We start from the raw sequence: 2,500 nt of genomic DNA on the forward strand, positions 1-2,500 counted from the left end.
AGTTTTCTTTTACAGAAAACTAAAAACCATTATTTATAAGTAGACTTGTTTCAGTCTTATCGTCTGTTCTAAGGTCTTTCATGACTTTATTAATAAAGATAAAGAAAAGCCATTATTTAAAGACAGAAATGTTTCAGTCTTATCGTCAGCTTTGAAGAATTTCATGACTCTCTTAGTAAAGATAAGGAAATACCATTAATTAAAAGAACAATTATTTCTAGGTATTGGTTGGTATATCTGTTCCTGTCGCTGTCAGTCTTACTATCAACTTTTCCTCATATCATGAATCGATCAATAAAATAAGACAGATTTTTCAGTTACAACTTTTAGCAATATCTTTTCATATTAGAGATATCTTGAAGACTAATAACAGCTGTCTATAGATGGGACGAAATGTAGAACATCCGTTTAAAAATAAATAACTAATAAGAAAGTGTAGTGAAAAGAGTAAAAGTTTTTGACATTCGTCACCTATACGAATATCAGCGAAATTTTAATGTAGTGTTGGAACTCTGGGAAAGGAACTGCATTATTGACTTGAGTTAACAAGACACTGGCAATAGGTATTATCTCGACGAAAATACGATCTCTCTCTCTCTCTCTCTCTCCTCTCTCTCTCTCTCTCTCTCTCTCACGTAACTAATGAAAAAGACCTTGTGTCAAAAAAAAAATAATAATAATATCGAGGGGACTGAGAGAAACGCAATACTCGACCGCACAAGTGGATTGGCTGGAATTGTGCTACATTGTTTAATTTCTTCATGTCTGTTTGACGGTCCACACACACACACACACACACACACACACACGCACGCACGCACGCACGCTATCGCACAGACACATACGCATATATATATATATATATATATATATATATATATATATATATATATATATATATATATATATATATATATATATATGTATGTATGTATGTATGTATGTATGTATGTATGTAAAGAGAGAGAGAGAGAGAGATTTACTGGAGTTAATAAGTTACATTAACTGGCGTTTCGAATCACCTTGCCAGAAATGATATCGATTCCAATTTAGACAAGAAGTTAAACATTGTTACACAATTTCACCCACTTGTGCGGTGGGTATTGGGTTTTCTCCCTTGATATATATATATATATATATATATATATATATATATATATATATATATATATATATATATATATATATATATATATATATATATATATATGTATATATATATATATATATATATATATATATATATATATATATATATATATATATATATATAATATATATATATGCACAAATATATGTATATATACACACACATATATATGGTTTCTGCTCTTTAGACAACACTTTCCAGTAACTATTTATCTCTATATTCGATTTATTACTCGGTGCCGGCAGCTGTTTCATTTACTATCTCATAGCTACCAGGGTTTTTCTAGTTCAACAGTACGTGGAACCATTTGATGATAAGAAAAGAAATTAAGAGCCTGAAGATATGTTGTCTGAAAATAGTTGACTCCACTTGTGCACTGGCAGTGAATGGACGCTGTCTAAGTGAGACACTGCTCATATATATATATATATATATATATATATATATATATATATATATATATATATATATATATATATATATATATATATATATATATATATATATATATAAATATATATATATATATATATATATATATATGTACACATATATATATATATATATATATATATATATATATATATATATATATATATATATATATATATATATATATATATGTATATATATATTTGTATAATATTTTAAGCAGGGAAAGACGAAATTGGTCAGTTTTTACATCCAGTTTTTCATGTCCTTGTAAATCACGTGTCAGTGTGAATATAATCATCCTATATTTATGTATGTATGCATTTATAAATGTATGTATATATGTATATATTTAAACACAGACGTTACATTTCCACATACACCATTCGCTTTTTGCCAAGACAAACGAACGAATTCGGTTCTGATTACCAGTAAGTCAATACGGCTATCTGTCCGAATTCAGCGAACAACAATAGTTTGATGATAGGGATGAGAATATAAGAATGAGGCATTATAAGGTCAAAAATAGGATCAAATGCGCTACCTGACTCTCGTACGTGTGTGACCTTTATTCTGCTTTATCGAGTTGAGCTATTTCTCTTTATGCAAACGACAATGGTCCGGGCAACCAATTTCCTATTGTGACCCACTTCCGCAAAAATAGGAGGAGGAAAGAGGGTGGGGAGGAGGGAGGAGGAGGAGGAGGAGGAGGAGGAGGAGGAAGGAGGAGGAGGAGGAGGAAGGAGGGGGAGTAGGAAAGGGAGGAAGGGGAGGAAGGGGAGGAAGGAGGAGAAGGAGGAGGACGAAGAGGAGAAGGAGGAAGAGGAAGGAGGGGAGGTGAGAAGGATATATGATATGATAAATAATGTAAGAGAGAGAGAGGAGAGGAGGAAGGAGAAGGAGGAGGACGAAGAGGAG

General features: G+C 31.4%; 1 protein-coding gene across 1 annotated transcript in view; it reads right to left on the reverse strand.

The window, feature by feature from the left end:
* Nucleotides 1-2,500, reverse strand: part of LOC136841153 (serine/threonine-protein kinase phg2-like) — a 7,042-nt gene that overhangs the window by 736 nt on the left and 3,806 nt on the right. The window lies entirely within an intron of this gene.

This window comes from Macrobrachium rosenbergii, chromosome 8, assembly GCF_040412425.1.
Source record: "Macrobrachium rosenbergii isolate ZJJX-2024 chromosome 8, ASM4041242v1, whole genome shotgun sequence".
Taxonomy (NCBI): Eukaryota; Metazoa; Arthropoda; class Malacostraca; order Decapoda; family Palaemonidae; genus Macrobrachium; species Macrobrachium rosenbergii.